Source organism: Triturus cristatus, chromosome 7 (genome assembly GCF_964204655.1).
Source record: "Triturus cristatus chromosome 7, aTriCri1.1, whole genome shotgun sequence".
NCBI classification, from domain to species: domain Eukaryota; kingdom Metazoa; phylum Chordata; class Amphibia; order Caudata; family Salamandridae; genus Triturus; species Triturus cristatus.
The window spans coordinates 1,323,902,400-1,323,928,653 of record NC_140590.1 but is presented as its reverse complement, the minus strand read 5'-3'; the positions used below and the strand labels follow the sequence as shown (position 1 = coordinate 1,323,928,653).

The 26,254-nt window shown below is 47.4% G+C and overlaps 1 protein-coding gene across 2 annotated transcripts in view; it reads right to left on the bottom strand.

Annotated features, from left to right (window-relative positions):
- TCTN3 (tectonic family member 3) overlaps positions 1 to 26,254 on the bottom strand; it is a 781,719-nt gene that overhangs the window by 583,422 nt on the left and 172,043 nt on the right. The window lies entirely within an intron of this gene.

The window sequence follows — 26,254 nt, the reverse complement described above, 5'->3', positions numbered from 1 at the left end:
AAATGGCGCAACCTAACTCTTCTAGGTCATTGGCTTCGCCAACTTCTTCAATCAAATTGTTAACGCCATCCTATGCCACCAAGCGTCTTAAACAGGATCCTCCTTTTCCGCCGAAGTCTGTCTCTCCGGTATCCTTGGATACTGTGCTGGATGAAATATGTGCCTTACATCCATTTATTGAGGAAACTAATTCTCGTCTGCAAGTCTTGGACACTAAATTGTCGTCCATGGAATCTTGTATTTCTACGGTGGAACAACAAGTTGGAGAGTTACATGATATGTCTGTCAAGGTTGTTAACTTAGAGAAGGAGGTCCTCCTGGTGAAGAAATCTGCTGAAGATCTTGAGAAAAGAAACCCACGCAATAATCTTCGATTATATGAACTTCAGGAGGGCTTGGAGGGTGATGACCCTGTTCATTCCTTCACCACCTTTCATCCAAAGCTTCTGGATCTTCCTCCATCTACAAACCTAAGTATTCAACGGGCTCATAGACTAGGTCCTCCTTTGATTCTACATCAACTCCTTCGAAACCACGGGGTGTAATTTTTCTTTTTTTGAAATTTATCACCCTCTTACAAGTTTTGAACGCCGCTAAAGCCAAAAAACATGTTACTTGGTCTAGTTCCAAGTTATTCATTTTACAGGACGTTTCTTCAACAACTGCTAAACGTCGAAAGGATTTTCTTGACCTTCGTCCTGCTCTACGCACATTGGGCGCAAGATATGTGTTATTTCATGCATGCTTATTTGAGGTCACTTTTCAAAACAAAACTTCCACCTTTGAAGACCCGGCAGACTTGAGGAAATTCATCCAATCTCATTCCACAATGTCGCTGGTCCTTCTTCTGCAACTCCGATACCTTGACTTATCTCGTTGTAACATGGTTAAACTATGTAACCTCATTTGATATTTTTCACTTGCAGGTTGTTTATTGATATCTGTTTGTTGTATCTGTTTTCCAACATGGTACTCTTCTTTTTATCTCCTGCTTTTACCTTCTCACAGAATGTATCTTTGGAATATACTTATGTATCCGTTTCCTGCTCGTTTTATATACTTCCCTGTTGGGGTTCGTTCCTCCTGATTGGATGCGCCGTCTTCACTTGTGTGTCGCCACTCCTTGTAATTTTCTTCTAGTTACCCCTTAAATGTACGTATTACAGTCGTCAATCCCTTTTTTCTTTACCCGTATTGTAACTATATATTTCCTTCTCTTCAATGGTTGACATGTACTGTCTTCTCCTATTGTCTTTTCTATTTTTCCCTTTTCTCTCCTCTCTTTCTTCTTTCCTATCCTCTCTTTCTATATTTCCCTTCCCTGTCCTTTCTAACTTCCATTTCTCCTTGTTCATTACTGTTGATCGTGTTGTTTTATATATTGTTCAATTGATCTTCATTCAGGGTTATATCCTGGAATGTGAAAGGTTTTATTAACTCCATTAAAAGGAAGAGAATTCTTTCTCATTTAGCCGCCTATGATCCAGACTTAGTCCTTTTACAAGAGACTCACTTAACAGAAGTAGAGACTTTGAAACTTAAACGGAGTTGTGTGGGTTTAGCTCTTGCTTCCCCTACCTCTAATAAGAAAAAATGGTGTAATTAACCTTTGTCATAAATGGATAAAGTGTTCTGTTGTCTCTCAGGAGAGAGATTCGGAAGGTAGATGGTTATTAGTTAAGCTACTTATTAGTAATATTTAGTTGACTGTTTTTAATGTTTATGGTCCGACTCAACCAGACTATTCCTTTTGGCCTAACATTAGAAAAAATGTATCCGGTGTAAAGATGGACTTTTTGTTTTAGGAGGTGATTGCAACCAAATTTTAGTTCCATTTTATAGACCATAAATCCCAGGTTTGCTTTATTCCCCATAAAACTCACAAACAATTCCACAACACCATTTCTCAATCACACCTTATTGATGCTTGGAGTCTATGCAACCCAGATGTAACAGAATTCTCCTTTTTCTCCCCCCATCAGGGCTCTCTTACGCGGTTAGACTACATTTTCCTTTCTAAACAGTTATCTCAAAATCTGATTTCCTCTTCAATAGAACCCATTGTGATTTCTGATCATGCCCCGGTGATTGCAGATTTTGATTTGCTCCAACCACAGCCCAGATCTTCTTGATGGAGATTCCATAACTTTCTCTCACAAGACCCAGTTTTTTTTTCTTCCTTTAATTCTTTTGCTGAAGATTTTTTTCTCTTGAATCAAGATCCCAATTTATCTCCTACATTGATATGGGACGCGTTTAAAGCTGCTGCTCGGGGTTTTATTATCAATTTTGTCTCCAAGAAAAAGAAAAAATCCCTTGCTCAACATAAATCCCTACTAGCTAATATTAAACGAATAGAACATCAATTATATTCTTCCGCATCTGATCCTAACTTACAAAAACTTAATCGTGCAAAATTAGATTAACAAATTAACCACTGACAATGCTTTGTCTATTCTATAACGAAGAAGTGCCCGCTATTATGGCGGTTAAATAAAAATGGTAAGCATTTAGCTAATTACCTTAAAGTCCAAAAGGAACGTATGTCAATGAATTCTATTCAAACTCCAGAAGTGAAACACCTTTTTAAAGAACAGGATATATTGGGAGAGTTTGTGAAATCCTTACACATGCCGGAATCCATTGCTTCTCCTTCTTTCAGTGATACCTATCTTGCCCAAGTTACCCCTTCTTCCCGGGGAAATCTCGATTTCGATGCTCTTGAATCTGACCTCTCGACTATAGAAATAGTTAAATCCCTAAATTCACTTAAAAAACAGAAGACTCCAGGTCCAGATGGATTTATTGTAGAATTTGATTTACACTTCTCAAATTTATTACTACCAAACTGCTTCACCTCTTCCAACACTTTTACAATACTGGCAAAGCAAAGGGTATGTTTTTAGAGGCTACTATTTGTTTAATTCATAAGGAAGGTCGTGATCCAAAGCTTTGTAAGAATTACCGCCCAATTTCCCTTGTACACGTGGATTATAAAATGTTCGCTAAATTGCTTGCCTTATGTCTCGAACCCCTTCTACCTACCCTAATCAATCCAGAACAATGTGGCTTTGTGAAAGGCAGATTAACCTCTGATAATCCTCGAATGTTTTTTAATGTCCTGAATCAATTATCCACCCTCTCTTATTCTCTTGCCGCAATTACTGTTGACGCGAAGGCTTTCGATAGAGTTGATTGGTCTTTTTTATTTAAAACTCTATCCCGGCATGGTTTTGTCCCCAAGTTGATTTCCCTTATTTCTTTACTGTACTCGTATCCTACTACCTCTGTTTTAGTCAATGGCCTTATCTCATATTTTTTTCCATTGCAATGGGGTGTTCGCCAAGGTTCTCCCCATCCCCTCTTTTATTTGTTCTATCTATTGAACCCTTCTTGTCTCGTATTCATCAAAATTCCTCTATTTCAGGTTTTGCTTATGGAGATTCCCACTTGAAATTGTCAGCCTACGCAGATGATATTTTGCTTTTTACTTCCAACCCTGAAACCTATATCACCTCTCTTTTGCAAGAGTTTTCAGATTTTTCTTTGGTTATAAAATCAACCCTGAGAAGACGGAAATCATGCCCATAACCAAATTCTGTCAAACATCAATTTGATTTGACTGGTTTTTGTTGGAACAACTGTAAAATTAAATATTTAGGAATTTGTTTTAACAACTCCATCTTAAATACAGTTAAACCCAATATGAAGGAAAACTTTAACAGTGTTTCTAGCCTTCTTTCATCCTGGAATCCTCTTTTTCTCTCATGGTGGGGCTGTCAAAATTATGATCACCCCTATTTTATTATACGTGCTCTCAATGATTCCCACCCGTATCCCTTCTACGCACTTCAAAAAACGTGACTCTCTTTTATCTAAATTTTTATGGCATAATAAGAAATCTAGAATTGCCTTGAAATCCCTCAAGAAATCAAAAGTGGATGATGGTGTGATGTTTACTGACTTTCGACTTTATCATACAGCTTTTTGTTTGAAACATGCCTCCAAATGGCTTCTTACAGTTGATACACCTTATACTCCTTTGTGGGTTAAAATGGAAAAAATATTGCTAGGTCCTTTCTCCATAAAGGAAAATCTCTCTTTTTCCGCAAAAACTTGCATTACGTCTCTTCCATTATTTCATTACACTTGTTCTTTACTAAGACCTTATTACCAACCATCACTCTCTCCTAGAGAATCTTTTCTACAATCTCCCTTAGGGTATAATCGTCTTATTACTATTAACAATAGGACTCTATATTGGAAATCTTGGAGATGTCGATGTATTGTATGGGTCCGAGACATGCTTGATGGTTTGACTCCTTGTTCCTTTCCTCAATTTCAAGTTTCCTTTAATTGTTCACGCTCCTTCTGGCAGAAGTTCTCAACTCTCATGGGAATCATTCTAGACGTCTTCTATTCTCTCCCCTCCGAAGCTTCCCCACACTTAACTGATCCTGATCCTTTTTTTAAATTATTGTTGCTGTTTCCAAAGGCTTCTTTGATCTATAATTATCTTTCCTCTCCGGACCCTTCTTGTTCTAAAAGAATTTGGAGCTTGCTTGGGAAACTGATATGGGCTGTACTTGGAGCATGGTTTCTGGAATAAGATTTGGGTAAGATCATTAAAAATGTCTAGGTCTGCTTACTACTCAATCTATGCTTTTTCTTTATCATCAACTGTATTTCACTCCTGTCTCAATAGCTACATTTTCTCCTACAAATAATGACTCTTGCTGGACATACAATTCCCCTTCTGCTGATTTGTTTCATCTTTTATTCTATGTCCCACTGTAGCCTCCTTCTGGGTGGAAATTGCATCTCTTATTTCTAAAACATTACCTGAGTAATGTTATCCTTTTAGCAGGTAGTTTAATAGAGTCTTTCGCTCTGTCTTCACATGAAAAAAGATTGCTTGATCTTATGTTAGCTTTGGCCATTCAGCAAATCACATTACACTGGCCGTGGATTCTCGCCTGGCGACCACTGAGTGCCGGTGTTTGGTCACCACCGGGGAAAGTACGGCGCACCATACTGTCATCTGCTGGGCCTCAGGACTTACCTGCGTGCCTGCTCCTTCCTCTCTATCCCTGGGGCTATCAGAGAACAAGCGGAGACCACCACTAGCTTCGGTGGACCCAGGATGCTGTTGCAACTTAGGGTGGGTCCGCTTCTGCGTAGTTGCGCATCCTGTGATACCTGCATTTTGGTACAGTTATCCTGCATCTGCACTCTGAGGGCCTGATGGAGGTAGTGCCTGCCCGTTGACACGGTTCGAGACAACACATGAGAATACCATATGTAGCGTACTTTTGGAGCTTTACTGGGCCCCTAACACGGGGATGAACTGAGTGGACTTGTGTGATTGCCTGCCTGCTGCGGGGCCCCTAAGTCGTTGCAGGGGAGGTTCCGCCAATGTGATGCTGCACACTGTTGGGTGTAGACTTCTATGTTGATCTTGATGCCCCCTCCCCCCCTTGCCAGTGTGCCTGCCCCCAAGTGCCTGTGAATTCTCCATGTCCCGGGGCCCCTGCCTCTCAACAGGTGCACTCTTAATGACATTGAGTCTTATAGCAATAAGAAATATGCAAGGGACTGTGCACTGCTATAAGTACCAAAGGGATATCTATGGAAACGTTGTAAATACGCAAACATTATTAGTGAATTTTATGAATGTTAGCCAAAGAGTAGAGAGGTGCAACCGATATTATAAATAACATTTTGTATACACATGGAGGAATGGTATATTAATGTAAGTTTTATTGTCATTTTCAGTTTCCCCTGACGAAGGGCCCCCAGTGGCCCGAAATGCATTGGGTTCTAATAAACTGCTTTGATGAACTTGCACTTGTACGTATTCTTGAATAGAGGTTCGGATGGCCCATCTCGAATATGAGAAACCTTGGAAAATGCATTTCCTTGCATGCGGATTTGAACTAATTTCTAATGAATGAATGACTGGATGATCGATGGAGAAAAAGTAGCTAAATGGAGATCAATGAAATAAGAAATTAAGCAGAGGCAGTATTGGCTGTGCCATGGGTTTGGGGCGAAAAGGTCGCCCCATAAAGATGTTGGGCACTCTGCAACAGAGCCATAATCCCTGCCTGGGTCTTGCTGATGGGACGTCCCCATCTCTTGGCCCAGAGAGAGTATCAAGATGAATTAGCGCTTTGGCTTTCCGGCACTTGCTTGTTGTTGACTGCCCCCCGTGCCCGATTACTCATCACTATTGTACCCCTGCTCCTTCAGCTGCATTCTCCTGAGCAGTGGGGATAGTATCGATTTTTCCACTCCTGCTGCCCTGGGACCTTTGCTGCTCTTGCTGGGAAGGATACAGCAGTCCTTCTCCACCACACCACACTATAATGGGGAAAAGCCGATCCAATAGTGCACTGTCCATAAAACCCCTAACGGCTGGCCCTTTTTTGCCTCCTTCATTCCTGGACATGGCCGCTCTGCAGCACCTTGAATCTATACTCGGACAATCTGAAAAGGTTCTGAATGCCATACTAGGCACGAAGACCTCGCTAGAGGCAAACATTGACGCAGTGTCCCTTGATGTGTGGTCTATTGAGGCCGGATCACCGTAAATTAGTGGATAGGGTCGATGAGAAGAAAGCAGTGCTATATAACCTTAGCCCATCGGTATGTGATCTAAAAGCCAGGCTTAATGCCGTGCAGGCCGAGGTGGCATCTCTAAACTGAAAAGCGGAAGATACAGAAGAGCACTCCCGGTGCAATAATATTTGCTTTATTCAGTTTCCGTAGCACTCTGAGCTGCCCAGCGTGGAGTTCTTTCTCGAGGAGTGGCTCATGGACGCTGTGTTAATGGACAGGGTTCCCACGATGTTCTCTGTGGAAAGGCACACCAGGTCCCGGGATGTCCACCCTCGGCTGGGGCACCCCCTTGACCCCTCATTGCACGTTTTCTCAGCTTTCGCGACCCCGTCCTACAACTTTTCTGCACGAAGGGCCCCTGGCACTTCAAAAACACATCCATTGTGGCCTGCCCTGATTTTACCCTAGAGGTTCAGCGCAAGCGTAGTTCCTATATGAAAGTCAAGCAACTCTTAAGAGAGCTGCAACTTCGCTATGTGCTTTTGTTTCCATCGAAACTCAAGGTCATCGATGGCAAATCTTCTCATGTTTTCTCTAGGCTTCAACAGAACAAGAAGAGACTTGGGTAAAGCCTCAACCCAGGTGTCCGCGTCACAGGGCCCCACAAACAAATCCGAACCGAGACCAAGTGGCCGCGGAACAGGCTGGCGTCATGGAGGTAGCTGCACTCCACCATCAAGACAACTAATTTGCAGCTCTCCAAGATAACCCGCACGAGGGATCCGGCTTGGACGCCTGCACCTTGGATGGCTCCTCCACCACCAGCAACATTGTTACTAAGATCACCTCAAGATCTGCAGATTACCTCATATGACTAGTCCACTCAGTCTGTTGACTCACCTTTTTGCCTTCCTCTTGGAATTGGGTGCCACCATGTCTGTTGTGCTTCGTTGGCTGCTCCCACTTCGCTTTCACAGGGGCCCGTGCGATGGGCCGTGACCCTTTGCCACTATGCCACATTCCGCCAAGACACCCATGCGGACTGTTATTATTGTTTTCTTATTTTGTTTCTGTTTCTGTTTCAGAGGTGGGATGTTATGGGCCGGTCCTTTTAGGGTTACTGACCTGGAAGGGGGGGGTGAGAGGATTGGCTGGTTAATGTTTCTGTTTACAAGTTTTGCTCTGAGTCTGCTTCCCACGGAAACTGTTGGTTTTGTACACTCTTCGTATGGGTGTCTGTACATGTCAGGGAGGGTTTATATGGGTGGGTTCTGGCCCTGCTGGTGGGGAGCGAGGTGTCTTTCTACATACCTTGTACATTTTAGCATTTCTATGACTCTTGCCTGGCCTGACACCCGATTGCCACGTCCCGCAGTATCAATTTCTCACATGGAATGTGCGTGGAATGGCTACTCCAGCCAAGCGTTACTGTGTTTATGCGTACCTCAGATGCCGGCATACCCACATCGCCATGCTTGAAGCAGGGACCAGTTTTATCATATAGTGCCCCAGGCCCATTCTGTCTACATCTGTAGCATAAGTCTCATATGTCTCTGCCAGCCCATAGACAGGGTTGTGCTAACTAGTCCACACTGCCATGAGCGTCTACAGAGGCAGTAGGCCTCATGCCCTTCTGTAACCTCAGATGTATATCTCCTGTGAAGGTCAATAACCTCAGATCACTGCTTTTCTGATAAACAAGTCCCCAAGCCCCTGTCCCCTGCATGCACATCTTACTGTACACTGAAATCATGAAGAGATAAACAGGATGCATCTGTCATCTAGAAGAAGATGGGCTAAGAGTAGAGGTGGGGACTAACCGCAACTTCACACCTGATGTTTTGCTAGATTTGGAAACGAAGATAGCGACATAGCTCGAAATAATTTGTGATCTTTTGTACCTTTATGTCACTTCTGCTTTCTTAATTTTCCAAGACGTGACGCAAATGGTTTTCAATAAAATGTCCAGCTTTTGTTATGTTCTGTGGTCAAGCACCTGCTAATGTTTTGATTCTGTAGTCACCGGTTTCTCATATCAATTGTATAAAAGGTCTGTCCACTGACCAACTCATTGATCACCTCATACATGTCTTTCACGAAGAGATGTTCCCAGCTAGCTGATTGATGTATTATTAGATAAGGTTATACGGTCTCATTGCATTTTGCTATTCAATTGTCCCCTCTCTCTCTCTTTGAACTGTTGTGATTTAATATTTGCTAGATTGCATGTTTTTATTCTTGATTAATGATGCATCTTTGGCACTTGTTACTTATGTGTTTGAATAAAGTGCCACTCCTAACTCGATTCCTGCTTCTCAAAGTGTATCTATGTTATTACGGATAACACAGTAAATGTTGGCTCCTGTTTGGTAAAGAACCACACTCTAACATGCTTCAAGAAACTCACCTCACTATGCCCGAACTCCTCAAGGTGCATGCTAAATGGAGGGGACAGGTGTATGGGACAACCATGTCGGCTTATGCGAAAGGTGTGCTTGTTTGGTTCACCCAAGGATTTCCTTTGTCTTGGGTGCTCAGAGGTTGGACACGGACGAGCGGTAGGTGATCCTGGAGGGTCACCTGGCCGGGGATCCACTCGCATTGGTGGCACTCTACTCTCCCCCTCACACTAAGCAAGCAGGGTTTTTGGCTATGCTTACCTAAGCACTCTTTCAAGACCCGCTTAGTCCCGGAATCGGAGGAGGCGACTTTAATTGTATGCCTAATTTAAAACTGGATTGTTCCACTCCCCCCTACGCACAGCTGCTAGCGCTCACATCACACATCACTTTGACCAATGGCTTGCGCACATGCACTTACACGAAGCCTGGTGCCTAGGATACCTACACAACAGGAAATACTCTTATTACTCCCTTGTACATGATGTGCACACCAGGATAGATCTCATTTTATGACCTGCCCAACTTGCCCCCCTGCTTACCCCGTCAGAATATTTGGTATGCTCATTGTCGGACCATTGTACTCTATTGCTCGCCATGCGTCGGGCAGACAATGCCCCACCATACCCACTTGGTGATTGCAGGTTGAGACTCTCTCCAATCCCCCCTTTTGCGAGGACCAGGAGCAATGTCTCACTCGATACTTTGAGGAAAACAATGTCTTTGCTGAGACCCGAGACCCTGAATGTGATGCTCACAAATGTAGTGGTCCAAGGCCATTGCCTGGCGGCCTCCTGGAGTATATGCAGGCACTTGATTGGTGACTTCACCAATATCGAGAGAGACCTTCGCTAGCTGGAATACAGATCGCTAGTCAAGTGGCGCAGCCCGAACGACTTCTGCATATGCGCGAACTGCGCAATGAGGTGGAGGCATCCTTGAGTAGACATGATTACCGGAAAAGATTAGCCCTCTAGCACGCCCAGAGCGATCGCTCTGGTAGACTGTTGGCGCAGCTTGTTCAAAAGGAACTCTAGTGCGGCCCCATTGAAGAACTGCATCTCTCCTATGGTGGATTCATTAAGTAAGTTTATTTCAGTCAAGAAACCATTAAAGTACAATTGCAGCAAATACATCATGATGGTAAAAAGCATAAAAACAATGATAACAGGGAGAAGAAGAAAACTACATAAAAACATTCTAATAACATTAAATCCATAGGACGGGCATGATGGTAAACCTCAGGGAAAACAATTACCACTATCAACATCAACCTCCATAATGCCCTTATTTTATGCCAATATGTGGTCCGCCTTATTGAATGGCTCAGACTACCCTATCTGGTTTAATCAACAACAATATTCTCTCATTTCATACTAGTCAATAGCAGTAGATATCCTATTCTAGGGTAAAGGTATTAAAAAGTAGTAAAAAATATCTTACAGTAAAATCAACTTAAAAATACTTCATGGGACAGATTTTGGCTGATGATGCTGTAATCAAGAGGCCATAGATTTTATATACATAGCAGCAATGATATTTACAAGTTTGCAGATATTAAACCTTTCATACGTATTGCCCATGCCCACCCATGAAAAGCGAGCAACCGCACATACTAAAGCTCATTTGTGTCACTTTTCAGAATACGCATTGCCTCCCAATAGTGCCTTACACCCTTAAGTTTGCATCATGCTAAAATCAATTTTTTTCGTAGAATGGAATATCTAGGGCAGAATAGCAAGAAATGAACCTCTGTTTCCTTTAGTAGCGAGCAGAGAGGGCAACTCTCCAGAACACAATCAGTTTTACACCAGCTAGATGTAAATCTTCTTAGGGGTAGGAAACAGAGTCGGAACTGTATATACATCTGTTTTACTCCTGTTGGATATATTCTGTCCATGTAGGGCTCGAAGCTAGGCAAGCATTTGTGAAGTAGAAATTGCCCTGTAGTTGAGCTCTCGCTATTCTCAGCCCAGATTCTGGTCAGGTTACGTTCCCAGTAAGTTTTGTTTAATAACAGCTTATCACCTTTGATAACTTCTTCACAAATGTGCTAAATTAAGTGATTCAAGCTGCTTCTTAACATGTTTTAACCAGGGGGTGCGAATAGTCGTGTCACAGTTCATCAGATCCCTAAGTGCCTCTCTATATAGATGGTTAATTCTGGGGTGGTCCATATCCTCACCCAATATACCAGTGGTTTTAAAGAGGATACCCGTAGGATGGGATAGAGGGCTAGATCAGATCTTAGCGGCACCAGTGATGCACTTTTCGGAAGATTGAGGAGGTCTTTAATACATTTATTCTCCTCGATGGTTAATCTAGATGCATCTTTGTAGCCCCAAATATCGACTCCATACAGGGCAGCCGACGCTGCTGTGGCTTAAATAGATTTTTATGGCCGGTGACACAGCCCCACCTGCAGTCGACTTGTGTTTCCTACTGATTAAAAGTGCACTCTGTTGGGGACCGCCCTTGCTTTTCTCAATTTGCTTCCACCATTTTAGAGAGTCTGACATTCTAATGCCGTGAAATCAAACTGAGTTGTCTGTTCCATCAATGCACCTTATTATTATTATTATTATTATTATTTTAAACATTTATAAAGCGCGGCTGACACCTTGCAGGTTTCCTGGCGCTGGTGAATACTCTTAACTCAGGGGAACAGATAGCGAGGAGCAGGAAGAAGGGGTTGTTTCTAAGGGAATAACCACGTCTTGATGCGTTTCCTGAAAGGGAGGAGCTGTGAGATTTGACGGATATCAGGAGGCAGACTGTTCCACAGTTTAGCCGCTGCGACTCTGAAAGATCTGCCCCCCGTCCTGACTTTGTTATATTTAGGAACAATCACCAGACGGGCTGAGGCTGAGCGTAGAGCTCTGGAAGGGGTATACCATGTGAACATGGCCTGCAGAGGTTTAGGTCCAGCTCCATGGAGCGCTTTAAAAACAAGGCAGAGGGACTTGAAGGCCACACGTTGTTTAAGCGGAAGCCAGTGTAGTTCAGCTAGGGCCGCTGAGGCTGAAGATCTCCTAGTCCAACCCAGAACTAATTTGGCTGCGGCCGACTGAACTCTTTGAAGTCGGTCAAGCAGGGCAACTGGGGACTCAAGTAACAGCGCGTTGCAATAGTCCAGGCGACTGAGGATGGTGCACCTGACTATCTGCTCCCGAGCTTGTGCGGGTAGCAATGGCATAATTTTGCGCAGGGAGCGCAGGATAGCTGTGCACATTCCCACCGTTTTAGCAACTTGGGTTTCAGTGTTCATTTTATCATTCAGTGTGGCCCCAAGGTTGCGAACCGATGTAACTGGCCGAGGTTTATCTGCTGTTTCCGGGGGCCAAAAGTCGCAGGGGAATTGCCGAGGAATGCGACTTCCTGCACAATACAGAACCTCCGTTTTGGAGGAATTAAATTGCAGCGAGTTATTGTGTAGCCACCCAGCCGTCTCCCTTAAGCAGTCGTGAAAGGCTGCAAGGGGGGTAGAGTCTTCTCCCTCCCAAGAGAGGATGAGCTGGGTGTCATCCGCATAGTTGATTGTTTTTAACCTGTGCGCCTTTATCAACGTGATCAGAGGTCTAAGGTACACGTTAAAGAGAATGGGGCTGATGGAGGAGCCCTGGGGCACCCTGTGGGGGACAGAAGAGAAGATAGATTGATAAGGGGGGAGAGACACCGCCTGTCTCCTGTCCCGTAGGAAGGAGTGGAACCAAAGTAGGGCAGTGCCGTCTACCCCAGCCGTCCGGAGTCGCTCCGACAGGACCCCATGATTGACCGTATCGAAAGCGGCAGACAGGTCCAACAGGATCAAGGCTACTGCCTGGCCCCTGTCTGCCCGCATACGAAGGTCCTCCAGAGCTGTCAGGACAGCTGTTTCAGTCCCGTGAGCAGGACGAAAGCCAAACTGAAAATCGTCCAGAATCTGATTTTTCTCCAGGTGAATGGAGAGACAGGTGCTAACCCATCGCTCTACAATTTTTGCAGGGAAAGGCAGGAGGGATATAGGCCGGTAATTGGACAAACAGTCAGGGTTCAAGGAAGGTTTTTTTAACAGTGGGGTGATGAGGGCCTCCTTCCAGGAGGATGGCACAAGCCCGCAGTGTAAGGATTGATTGCAGATCCTGCAGAGGGTGACAAAGAGGTCAGAACCAAAACTCTTACAGACTTTAGAAGGCACCGGGTCAAGAGGGGATCCGGAGGTGATCCCAAGTGCCAGCCTTTCAAATTCAGGTTCTGGGATGGGGGGAAACTCCCGCAGCTTTTCCATGAGAGGAAAATCAGAGTGCACCGAAACAGGATCACTAGTACAGGCTCTAGGTGTAATGAGACCACCTAGGGGAGGGGAGGAGTTCAGATTAAGAATAATGGTGTCGATTTTGTTTTTGAAAAATAGCGCAAGGTTATCGCAGAGGGCTTGTGTAGGAAGGGTAGATGTTATGGCACAATCAGGGTGGGTAAGGTTTTTGAGAATCTGAAAAATGCTTTTAGAACTGTTGGGGGCATTGCTGATCGTAGTGCAGAAATAGTTGGCTTTGCTCTGATTAATGGCAGTTTTATATGCTTGGAGATGGTTTTTCCAGATTACTTTATTCGAATCGGAGTAGCCTTGTCTCCATTTCCTCTCTGATTGTCTGCAGGCTAGTTTAAGGGATTTCAGAGAGTCGTTAAACCAGGGGGCAGGAGCTCTGCTTTTTGCTTTGCCTTTCTTCTGGGGGGCAAGAGAGTCTACGGTGGAGGTGATTGCTAGACAGAAGGCTTTGAAGTTGTTCTCAACCGAGTTGGTGGGGGAGAAACTGTTTTCAACATTGAATACAGTGCCCGCCGCTCTTAGTTTGTCAAGGGCTTTCCAATCTCTATACAGAAAATCTGAAGTAGTGCTACGTGGGGGCCTTTTAGCTTTGTCACATAAGATGTGAAATGTAATAAGTGCGTGGTCGGTCCAACACATGGGCAGGATGTCACCCAGGTGTACCAACTGGGGAGAGGCAAAAATTAAATCCAGTTGGTGCCCGGCAGTGTGGGTGGGTTTGTTAACCAATTGTGAGAGGCCGACTCCATCGCAGGAAAGCACTAAGTTGTGCAGTGCATTATCCAGGCTGCCGTTGGGCCAGAGATTAAAGTCTCCTAAAATGATTAGTTTGTGGTGGGAAGTGGCCAGATTAGTGAGAGTAGTGATTAGCGATTGTTGCTGCTGGGCGTTGAAAACCCCAGGGGGGCGGTAGCAGATAATGGCTGTCACGGTGTCTCCATGGAGACAGTTAATCGAAACGCCAAGGAGTTCCGTTCCGGCAACCGGGTCTATGTCAAGAATGGCAATCGACCAGGATGCTCGGAAGATGACCCCCACTCCCCCGCCACGGCCCTTTGGCCTGGGGAGATGCAGTATTTTAAAATCTTGAGGGCACGCGAGACCGAGGTCGACGTTGCAATCTGCATGCGTCCAGGTCTCAGTGAGAAATAGCGCGTCCAGGTGATGGGCGTCAATGAGCAGTTGGATTTCATTGGCATGTTTTGGTAATGACCTGACATTGAGAAGGCCGCAAGTTAGAAGGCCCTGACTGGTAAACTCGTGCAGGGGGAAGGCGGTATCAAGAAATGATAACTGACCCTTATGTGCGAAGTCTCGCAGACGGAGAAGGGACTCACGCGCCAAATGTGGGAGGGGGGCGGCGGCTGGCGGAGGGATCAAGGCAGGGAGAGTTGCCCCAGTTGCGTCCGAGGCGCGGACGAGCGCAGACGAGCTTGCCTTAAGCGCGCCTTCGGCGCGCAATCGTCGCGCCCGCTGCGCTCGTCCGCTGCGCTTCCGGCTGGTACTCATGTTTTGTAGAGTGGAGTTGGCAGTGGGAGGGGGGGCGTGACCACCCGAGGTGGGCGTGTCCCTCACGCAGGGAATGGCGGCAAGACTCGGGTCAGGGCAGAGACAGCAAGCGATCTGCTTCCCTGCGCCGACCAGGTAAAGACCAGGGAATTGTGCAAATAAGCTTTAAAAAATACAGAGTACAGATTAAAACACAGTATCAATCACAGTTTGTTTAGAATAAAGGAGCTCCCGGCTAGTTCGCCTCAGGAGTGTTCACGAGTGAGTGGGAGCGGCGCTTGCAGTCAGCGCGTAGTTATAGCGTCCTGGGAGGGGGGGGCGTGGCCACCCGAGGTGGGCGTGTCCCTCACGCAGGGAATGGCGGCAAGACTCGGGTCAGGGCAGAGACAGCAAGCGATCTGCTTCCCTGCGCCGACCAGGTAAAGACCAGGGAATTGTGCAAATAAGCTTTAAAAAATACAGAGTACAGATTAAAACACAGTATCAATCACAGTTTGTTTAGAATAAAGGAGCTCCCGGCTAGTTCGCCTCAGGAGTGTTCACGAGTGAGTGGGAGCGGCGCTTGCAGTCAGCGCGTAGTTATAGCGTCCTGGGAGGGGGGGCGTGGCCACCCGAGGTGGGCGTGTCCCTCACGCAGGGAATGGCGGCAAGACTCGGGTCAGGGCAGAGACAGCAAGTGATCTGCTTCCCTGCGCCGACCAGGTAAAGACCAGGGAATTGTGCAAATAAGCTTTTAAAAATACAGAGTACAGATTAAAACACAGTATCAATCACAGTTTGTTTAAAATAAAGGAGCTCCCGGCTAGTTCGCCTCAGGAGTGTTCACGAGTGACCTTCTATTCTCATATTGCCTCTGAAGGTTCTATGGGGGTTAATTCCCATCAATTTATATTAATAGGGGTTTATTTCTAGGCCTCTATTTTTACAGAAGGCTGCAAATGGGTCCAGTTCCTTCTAAAGGCCCATCAGGGTTCTGGAGACGAGTATGGAGTCATCTGCCAATATTACAATCGGAACCGATGTGGCAGCGAGATTTGGGGCAGTATGTTAAAATGCAGAGACCCAGTTCACAGCACCACTGATGAACAAAGTAAATAGGGTTGGGGCAAGCACACAGCCCTGTTTAACGCCCCTTTTCGTGGGAATTTTATCTATGAGATTGCTGATGTTGCTTCACCTTACGTGTGCATAAGTATTAGGTGGGCTTATTACTTCCAAGCTTGCCATTATTACAGCCTTCTGAGGTTTCTACCAGGGGCTGTACTCAGGGCCTGATCCACAGACCCCAAATTGTGTATCTGGGTTCTTTCATGGGATTTTCCTACCTCGGGAGAACCCCCTACAGTATGACACACTCAAGGCGCCCCTGCAGCTGGAGGAGATTCAAGTGGCTCTTAGCCAGATTGCCCGGAACAAGACCAACCGGCTGTAGGAAAGTAGTATCTGCCTCTTATGGTTAACCCCACTTTTTTGCTGATGTCACACTGTTTTTGGCCTAGTCTGACTGGGATCCTGCTATCCAGGACCCCAGTCTATCTACTTTCTCCCTTAAATTGCAATGCGTGTACTTTAGGTACACTCCAGATTGGGTTCTGGGGTACCCTTATCAGTCCCTAATATATGGTACACCATGTACCCAGGCCATAGGTACCCCAGAGGCCTCCCATGGGCTGAAGCATGTATTATGCCACCCGAGAGGCCATCAAAATTGACACGACCAGCCTGCTACAGCAGACTGTGTAAGCTGGTGCTTGCACCACTTACTGATATGTAGGTTCACTATATCTCTCTAAATCACTACACTTAATTACCTATCAGTCACATTTATGGCAGGCCTTAACAATCCTGAAGGCAGGGTGCTGGGTTTTATGTGAGAGGGTGCCTCTGCATGAGCAGAGCCCCTCTGCAGCCTTCGGAGACTATTCTCCATGGTTGTCGGTGATGCAGCCAGATATTGAATATGCTACTTACCAGTATGCATCTGTTCTTGGCATGAAGGGCTGCTGACATTCATATCTGTGCATAGATCGCCGCCTAGTGTTGGGTCCGGATGTTTGCACGTTGTTGTCCTGGAAGAGTCTTCGAAGTATCCTGAGATAGGTGACTCCTCCCCTGGACCACAGTGCGCATGGGCATCCTCTCCATCCTCAGATTGTTTTTCGCCATTGTGGCAGTGATGGGGTAGATACAGAAAGTGATGACCATGCTATACAGTAATTCTGAGAGCTGCAGCTGCTACAGGCGCCGGGGAGGAGGGTGGGCGATATGAATGTCAGCAGCCCTTCATGCCAAGAACAGATGCATACTGGTAAGTAGCATATTCAGTTCGAGGCATGTGGGCTGCTGAATTCATATCTGTGCATAGAATACATAGCAGTACCTCCTATTAGCAGCGGCCACCAGTGCCAGCTGCAGCGGTCTGAAAAAGAGTTTTGAGAACAGCCTGTCCTACAGCTGCCTGCTGTTTTGAGTGTACATCTACACAGTAGTGTTTGGTAAATGTATGTATAGTGGACCATGTGGCTGCTCTACATATTTCCTGTAAAGGAATGTTTCCCAGGAAAGCCATGGACGCCCCTAACTTACGTGTTGAGTGGGCTCGTGGGGGAATCGTTAATGTGCGTTTAGCCTTTTGATAGCAAATTTGAATGCATTTAACGATCCATATGGCTATATCTGCTTTAGAAATGGTGTTGCCCTTGTGTTGTGGAGAAAAGGCAACGAAAAGTTGTTTTGTCTTCCTAAAGACTTTAGTTCTGTCTATATAGTACATGAGGGCTCTTTTTACATCTAGTGTATGGAGCATTCTCTCTGCTACATTTTGTGGATTTTGAAAGAAAACAGGCAGTTCGATAGTTTGATTCATGTGGAACTGCGATATTACTTTAGGCATGAATTTGGGGTTGGTACGTAGTACGACCCTGTTTGCGTGAACCTGTATGAATGGCTGTTGAATGGTTAGTGCCTGGAGTTCACTAACTCTTCTTAACAAAGTGATTGCCACTAGGAAAGCTACTTTCCAGGTGAGGAATTGAATCTCACATGAGTGGAGAGGTTCGAAGGGTGGACCCATCAGTCGGGTGAGGACCAAGTTGAGGTTCCAAACCGGTGCTGGTGGGTGTCTTGGGGGAATTACTCGTTTAAGTCCCTCCAAGAAAGCTTTGATGGCAGGCACTCTGAATAAAGAGAGGTGCTGCCTGTTCTGGAGATAGGCTGCTATTGCGGTCAAATGGATACGTATTGAGGTGTATGCCAGATTGCATCGGTATAGGTGTAAGAGGTAACAGATTATATTTTGAATGGATGCGTCTAGCGGGTTAATGTCATTATTGTTGCAGTAAATGACAAACCTTTTCCATTTAGCTGCATAGCAAGCTCTGGTAGTGGGTCTCCTGGTCTCCTTAATGATCTCCATACAGTCAGGTGGCAGGTTTAGGTAGCCAAACTCTAGGACTTCAGGAGCCAGATTGCCAGGTTCAGCTGTTGCGGATCTGGGTGCTGAATTTCGCCATGGTTCTGCGTTAAGAGTGCAGGTTTGATCCGCAGCTTTGATGCGGCACCACGGAAAGTTCTAGAAAGGTGGTGTACCATGGCTGGCGCGCCCATGTGGGAGCAACTAGGATGAGTGTCAGTGAGTGCTGTCGCAGTTTGCGTGCCACTAGCGGTATCAATGGCGCTGGGGAAAAAGCGTACGCAAATCTGCCGGACCGGTTCATCCATATCGCATTGCCCTGCGACTGTGGATGTGGGAACCTGGCGGCAAAGCTTTGGCATTTTGCGTTTTCGTGTGTGGCGAATAGGTCTATCTCTGGATGACCCCACTGTTGGAAGTACGGGTGGAGTGCTGACGGGTGTAGCTCCCACTCGTGCATCTGGTGGCTGTGTCTGCTGAGCAGATCCGCCATCTGGTTGTCCTTGCCGGGGAGATGTTCCGCCATGAGGAATATGTTCCTCTGAATGGCCCACTTCCACATGCTCTGAGCCAGATGAGACAACTGTGGAGAGTGTGTTCCTCCCTGCTTCTGTATGTAGTACATGGCAGTCATGTAGTCCGTCCGGATCAACACGACTTTGTTGCACAAGTGTACTTTGAATGCCTTCATTGCCAGGAAGATTGTCATCAGTTCTAGAAGGTTGATGTGCATCTTCTTTTGTTGTATTGTCCATAGTCCCTGCACTGTGTAATTGAGTACATGAGCTCCCCATCCCTGGAGAGACGCGTCCGCCGTCAGTATTATTTGTGGAACAGGCTCTTGGAACGGTCGGCCCTTGCAAATGTTTTGTGGATTCCACCAATGCAGAGAGTTGTATGCCCGACCGCTCACCAACACTAGGTCTTTTAATTGCCAGTGAGCCTGATTCCATTGACGTGCCAAGCACTCCTGAAGCGGGCGCATATGTAGTCTCGCGTGTGGGACTATGAAAATGCAGGAGGCCATCATGCCTATCAACTGCATGAACACTCGCGCAGGAAGGGAGTGTTGGGGTTTGAACTTGGAAATCAGCATTTGCATGCTGTTGATCCTCACTAAATTTGGCTGAGCTGTGGCTGCCAGAGTGTCTATGGTCGCACCTAGGTACTGTTGTACGTGTGCGGGTTGGAGATGTGATTTTGGGTAATTTAGTGAGAATCCCAGACTGTGAAGAAGGTGAATGGTGAGGGACATGTGGCTGGCACATTGCTGGGCTGACTTTGCCTGAACAAGCCAGTCGTCCAGGTAAGGGTAGACGTGAATGTGTTGTCTCTGTAGATGTGCAGCCACTGTAGCTAGGCACTTGGTGAAAACTCTTGGTGCTGTTGTCACACCGAAGGGGAGGACTTTGAATTGGTAGTGCTGCCCCTGAATAGTGAACCTGAGATATTTCCTGTGTGACGGGTGTATGGGGATGTGGAAGTACGCATCTTTGAGGTCTAGTGTGGCTAGGAAGTCTCCCTGGCTGAGCAGCGGGAGAACCTGCTGTAGGGTGAGCATATGGAAATGCTCTGAGAGAATGTAGTGGTTGAGGGGTCTCAGGTCTAGTATAGGTCTGAGTGACCCGTCCTTCTTTGGTATTAAGAAGTACAGAGAGTACACCCCTGTCCCCTGCTGGTGGACGGGCACGACCTCTATTGCACCTTTTTGCAGCATACTTAGCACTTCCTGCTGCAATAATGCTAAGTGCTCTGAGGACATAGGACGGTGCTTTGGCGGTATTGTGGGTGGAGTGGAGGTTAATTCGAGACAGTAACCGTGCTGGATAATATCCCTGACCCACCTGTCCGTGGTGATGGTATTCCACGTGGACAGGAACCGCTGGAGCCTCCCCCCGACAGGTGTTATGTGGTCAGGGGGAAGGGAGAGGGCGTCACTGTTTGTTCTTGGGTGAGGACCTGGTGTTGCCGTAACCGCGTCCTCTGCCCTTGGTGCTGGAGCCACGATATCCACCTCTGTTGTTTTTATCGTAGGTACTCTGTGTGCCCCCTTTATTGTATGTCTGCTGTGACCCCTGTCCTCTAGACGCTCCCCTATTCCCGGGGCGACGAAAGGAGCCACTACGAAATGTCTGCGTTTGCAGAGCCCCCATTGACTTTGCAGTGTCAGTGTCCTTTTTGATCTTTCCTAAGGTGGTGTCAACTTCTGGTCCGAATAAGTAGTCGGGGTTGACAGGCTGATTTAGGATGTTATTTTGAATCTTAGGTTTGAATCCGGAGATTCTTAACCAAGCGTGTCGGCGTAACATGACGCTGGTGTTTATCGCCCTTGCAGCTGTGTCGGCAGCATCTAGTGCGCACTTAATGGATGCGTTTGTAAGAAGTTGTCCCTCTCTGATGAGCAGCTCCGCTGCCTCTTTGTACTCGTCTGGTAGATGTTGGAGTAGTGACTCTAGCGTGTCATAGTGTGAACGATCGTAGCGAGCCAGGAGTGCCTGTGTATTGGCAATGCGCCAGATGTTTGCTGCTTGGGCTGCAATCCTCTTGCCTGAGGTCTCCAGCACCTTGGACTCCTTGTCTGGGGGAGGAGCATCACCAGTTGTTTGCGAGTGCGCTCGTTTGCGAGCGTTAGCAACCACCATGGAGTCCAGAGGTAACTGACCTCTAATGTACATAGGGTCCCCGGGCGCAGGTTTGTATTTTTTTTCAATCCTGGGGTTTATCACCCGTGCCCTGGTTGTTTCCTTGAAAATGTCCTTTGCTGGCTTGAGAACACCTTTTAACATGGGCAGAGTCTTGACAGTCCTCTCAGAGGAGGCGAAAGTGTCCACCAAGAAGTCGTCCTCAACTGTGTCAGAGTGGAGTTGCACTCCATGATTGGCTGCAGCACGTTCTATGAGGGCATTGAAGGCAGCAGTGTCCTCTGTGGGAGATGTTTTTGCGCCGTAAAGCTGCGTGTCCTGGGTATCTGTTGTGGCACCCGGGTCTGCAGGGTCATCCCAAGCTTGATCTGGGTCCTGCTGCTCCTCAGGATCTATATCCCTGGGGTAGGTGGTATCATCACCCATGTAATCCTCCATTGCGTCCGTGTCGGAGGGCGTCGGAGAAAAGGACTGGGGATCCGGATAGGAGGTGTGCAGGCGTTCGTATAGAACCGGTTCCGATTCTGCTGGCAGTTTCTGCTTTAGAGGGATTCTGTAAGAGTCCAAAGCCTGCTCTGGTGTGACCTTCCGATTTCGGAGCATGAGTCTGCCGGTGTCGGCGTCGATGAATTGGGACGGTGAAGGCCCAGTAGGAGAGTGTCCAGTAGATGGGGACCTTGTCTGGCTGACACGTGTTCGGATCTCGAACATTTTTGGCGCTGTGGACGGCGGCAAACCAAAGGTGATGTTGGTTGGTGCCGAAGGTGCCTTTGGAGCCTTTTTCGGGTCGGGGCCCGATGCGGACTGGAGGGCTGCCTGTTCTCTGATGCGTTGCAATGACGCCGCAACTTGTCGCACCGAGAACGCCGAAGGATCTTTGGTGCCGAGTGGTTCTACAGAGGTAGGCGTGGACTGCTTCGGAGCCACAGGGTCATCGAGTCGAGGAGAGGTAGTAGCGGTCGACGGAGTCGATGACTTGACCTTAGTCGCTGCCTTCGAAGTGGACTCCGATGGAGCGGCCATTTTAACCTTGGTGGTTGGGGCCGATTGCTTCGGTGCCGGGGGCCGAGGCGCTTTTGTGGTACCGATGGCCTTCCTTTTCGGGTCGGTACCGACATCCGCTGCAGCGAGTTCAGCGCCGAAATCCCTTTTTGTGCGTTCGGAGCCGATGGTTTTGGCTGGCGTCGAAGGAGTGGAGGTCTTCGAGCCGACCACTGCCAGTTTCACTTTCGGTTTCTGTTGAACCGGTGCGACAATTGGTTTCGGTTTCGTAGAAGGAAAACCAATCTTTTTCGGTAATAATGGCTCTCGCTGGATGTTCGAGGCCGGGCCTGAAGGCGGGGCCGAAGAACTGCGGGCTTGATCTCGGGTAAGGCCCGGAGGCGATCCCTCGACCGGAGCCGTAGAATGACGCACTTTGATAGCCTCCGTTTCGACGGGTAGGCCCTGCTCTTCACCAGAGCTATCTTCTTCGGCCCCAAAGGCCTCACCGTAGTCTCCTACCTCATCGTCGGCTTCTTTCCTGTGAAAAAGCGCTTCATCGGCGTCTTCCGATCGGGAATCGTGTTCGGAAGCGGGGCTGGAGTTCATGTCTTCCACGCTTTCAACATCTTCGTCCTCGGTGCTGAAGATGTTGGTCGGGGCCGGTGCCGATTGCTGCGCTTCTAATCTCGCTGCTCGTCGATTCCGGAGAGTCTTCTTGGATCGGAATCGGGCACAGGCCATACATTTCGATTCGTCGTGATCCGGCGAGAGGCATTTGTTGCACACCGGGTGGACGTCGATATGTGGATATTTGGCGTGGCAAACAGGACACCGTTTGAATGGGGTCCTCGATTCCATCGTCGATGTAAGGTCGATGGTCGGATTAAACGGATCCGAAAAAACTTGAATAAGTTTGCTAAACTAAGCAAGAAAGCAGTCGATACCGAGCGGGAACTGTACCGACGAAAACTAAAGGCCTTTTGGCCTTAAACTAAATTTTCCTAACTTGAGCTAAGATAAGCACATCCGAACCCAATGGCGGAAAAAAACAATCTGAGGATGGAGAGGATGCCCATGCGCACTGTGGTCCAGGGGAGGAGTCACCTATCTCAGGATACTTCGAAGACTCTTCCAGGACAACAACGTGCAAACATCCGGACCCAACACTAGGCGGCGATCTATGCACAGATATGAATTCAGCAGCCCACATGCCTCGAACATATGTTTAAGTGCATTATAACCACGCGGTGAATGCTAACTTTAAAACGGCTGCTTAGAAACATGTTGTGTTTGGTGTCAAACACCTTGGAATGATACCTCTATGCCAGTAACTGGCAGGGGAGGCATGATTCCACCCTTCTAAAGGGACATATGTGGGTCACCAGTCTACCCGGTACCAGCTTTCTCGACCTGGGCAGCACAAAATGGATGCTGCCAGCCACAGACACGGGTCTGCCCTCCTGCTGCTGAGCCAAGCTCGCGCAGAGGAAGGCATGACAATAGGCATCTTGTCACAGGGAGGTGTAACCACCTCCCAGACAAGATTTAGTGTATTGGGGCTGGGTGGGTGCACTCTCTGAGTGCCAGAAAGTCCGCACTGGGGGCACATTTGGTATCCTTGTGCATAGCCCAGCTCAAACCAGTTCTGGGAGCCATTGGCTCCTGCTCTGGTGTGAAACTGGACAAAGGACATGGGTGTAGCCACCCCTCTGTCCTGCCCATCCACTTGGAGGGTCCACAGAATCTTTCCAACCCCTTCCCATGGATATAAAGTGGGATACCGGACTACAGGACTTTAGATTTTATCTGGACAAGATTCTGCTAAGAAGAAGCCAAGGACTTTGACTGCCTGCACGACACTGGACGACTGAAGAATCTCCCTTGGAGTAAAGGAGTTACTCCCCTGCAAAAGCAGGCACCTAAACGCATCTAACTGGTTTGCTTCTCCTGAGCTCCTGAGGACTCCGAAGATTTCAACAACACAGGAGGTGGGTTCCCGAAGGTCCCGGAGGTCGATCTGCCCTCTCAGCAATTCTGAGACTAGTATCCCTCGTGGGGGCCATGCAACATGAACCCCCATGCACCGCGTACATTTGCAGGTGCATATGCTTATTGATGATTCCTGAGCCTGTGCTTTGGACTCCATGTGGTCCTGACCCCGAGCAGTATTTGCACCAAAGATGTCCGGCCTCCACTCTCCGGGTGTCCTGTCGGCTGGTTCTTTGCATACTTGCTTGAGGTCTCCTCGCAATCCCTGGTCCGTTGGCCTGTGGGTCCTAGCAAGGGTCACCTTGTTAATTCTTGGAATTACCTGGTTGCTTCAGACGTGTCCTGATTCTCCATTGCTTGGAGAGTCCCCTGGACCTTGCTGGTCCACAACGTAACCTGTTTCCTCTGACCGCGTGGGTTGCAGTTGCCAAGGCTTGTTGGTGCTCCAGCCAGACATCGACCCCTCCGCTCTCGACATCCTCGTGGGACAGCTCACTTCCGGATTCTGGTCATCCTAGACGTCTCCTTGTCCCCGTGGCTGCAGAGTCAAGCAACCCTTCTTCTCACCTGAGGCACCCGACATCGGTGGGCATTCGACTACCGAGCCCCTGGTCACCAGAAGTTACCCAGACTCTGTCCCCTCTGCTTTCAATTTCCTCTCACCTTGAATCCAGGCTTGGATTCCACCGGACACTCTTCACCTTCCTGGCAGCAGTACTTCTTTGCAGCTCCCCACTGAAAACGACAAAGGTGGCCGACAACACATTGTCACCTATGCACCCAGCTTCTCTGGGATAGGTAATACGGGTACCTCTGTACTCACTGGTGGGTTGGCCTTAGAACCTCCTATGTTCCAAAGGGTTTGCTCGAAGTCCTCGTAGAAGTGTCCTTAAACTTTAAATTTGTAACCATGACTTTCCCATAGAGTTGTATGGAGCATGCGTCTCCTCACGGCACCCGTTTATGTGGGCTCCCTGTGTCACTCCAGTGGGTGGTTCCTTGGGGTCCCAGCGATTCTACTTGCTCTAGGCCCTGTTTCTAGTCAAGTCGTTGTTGTTATACCATTTTTTTAGTATATGGTTCGGTCTTCCCCTAGAGCCCGCTGCGTATTGTGCTATTTACAAATGTTCTATTGATTCAGTATTGTGTGCTTTATGCCCTAGTTTCACATAGAGACTAGTAGAGATTGTTATATTAATAAATACATATTTTTATATGAACACTGTGCGGTTCTCCTTTCATTTAGTAATTTAGGAGGTGATATTCTGGTAAAACAAGCTGCTTTACATTCCTTCAAGATTAAGCCTGAAGGCTGCTCTCCGTAGCTACCACTAGGATAGCTTTCAATAAGGTTACCTTTGACCTGATACATCATAAGGGTCGTGTGGACTGGTACAAGGTGCCCACTTCAATTAGTGGACAGCATATACCAACCCACCTTCTAACACGGGCTGCCGTTCCAGTACTATACTACCTTCTCTACGTAAACTGCCCAACACCTACTGCCCATGTTTAACGAGATCAGGGACCGGAGGCAGTCTTCTCGACTCCCTCCGCAAGGCATTGATAGTGGTCCTTCCCAAAAACAGCTGTGACCCGCTGGACGTTAGGCCTTATCGCTACCCTCTCATTGCTGAACCTGGACTGCAAGATAGTATGCAAAGTGTTAGCCAATTGCTTGCTACCCTCATTCATTCGCTTGTACAAGAAGATCAATCCGGGTTCATACCAGGACGCAGCACGATCCTTTATATCCGACAAGTTCTGCGCCTTATGCATAATACTGCCCCAGAGGCCTTGAATCGTGGCAGCATCACTGGACATTGAAAAGGCCTTTGATACCCTGAGCTGGGATTTTCTATTATCGACCCTTACTACTATGGGATTTGGGCCTAGATTTCGGAGTTGGGTCCGTACCCTGTATGCTAGCCCATCCGGGCCGGTGCAGACTGGCCAAGTGATCTCTGACACCTTTCACATTCAGCGGGGCAGCCGTCAGGGCTGCCCTCTGTCTCCGCTCTGTTTCGCTCTGGCCATGGAGCCCATTGCTTGTTGTATGTGTGACCGGGCAGGGGAGTGGGGTGTCCAAAAGCTGGGCGTCCATCCGATCATATAGCTAAACATGGACAACGCTTTAGTTTTCCTTCGGAATGCGGAGGTCACCCTCCCTGACATTATGAGATTGTTCAATGATTTTGATGATGTATTGGGCCTGCGGGTGAACTGGCCCATATCCTGTTTGCTCCCCCTAGCTCCCCATCCAGCCCCCGGCATCGCGCGGGGCAGTAATGCGAGGGGGGCGTGCTAGATAGAATGCAGTGCTACCACAGCCTCTGCCGGACAAGGGATGTACTCTGGCACTTCAGCTAACCAAAGAGGTATTCTGTAACCCTAGGTTTCGCTTTACTCAATTTAACTTTGTCCATCAGTCATACCTTGCTCCTTAGCA